Here is a 798-nt window from a genome sequence, read left to right as displayed (position 1 = left end):
GCAGTGATATTGCAAAATTGAACTCTAAGATACTCTAAGTTCAGTTGATGGGTAAGCGTCTTCTTTTTCTTCAACTTTATACATAATGGAACTGGCTATTTATTGCTTATTTATTTTTAAAGAATTTTTTTATGTGGATCATTTTTAAAATTCTTTGGTGAATTTGTTACCATATTGTTTTGTTTCCTGTTTTGGTTTTTAGCTGTAAGTCATGTGATATCTTTATACCTGGAACAGGGATTGAACCCACACCCCCTGACTTGGAAGTTGAAGTCTAAGCAGTGGATCGCCAGGAAATTCCTTGGCTGTGCATTTTTGCTCCACTTTCCTTCGAGAATTCGAAGGAAACATCCTCCTTATACTCTGTTGAAACATACACATTGTTGAAATGTCCTCCTTATACTTTACATACGAGAGGACTTTGAAGTCAGATTTCTGTAGGTCAATATGTCACAACCTGAAGGTTCAGCCTTATGATTTTATGTACAGAAACAGAAGAGAAATTAGGGAGGTTTTAAACTTACTATTTCTCTGCTAAGACATTGTGATAATTTCTCTTTATTGAGATGATGGAAAAATGCCACTGAGCCAGTTTCTTTTCTGTATCAAACTGTCTTCTTGGTTGGTAAATTCCTGCATTATACATGGTAATACCATTCATCTTAGGGCTTTTTGCAGGGACATGGCAATGCAGACAGACACTGACATATTCATCAAGAGAAAAGACTCATTTATATATGCCTGCTGGAATCAAAATGTGCTTCTTTCACTGTCCTTTCATTCCCAGCAGACAGGAGA

Source organism: Bison bison, unplaced genomic scaffold, assembly GCF_000754665.1.
Source record: "Bison bison bison isolate TAMUID 2011002044 unplaced genomic scaffold, Bison_UMD1.0 scf7180017864193, whole genome shotgun sequence".
In the NCBI taxonomy this organism is placed as follows: domain Eukaryota; kingdom Metazoa; phylum Chordata; class Mammalia; order Artiodactyla; family Bovidae; genus Bison; species Bison bison.
Note: the sequence above shows the minus strand (reverse complement) of the source record.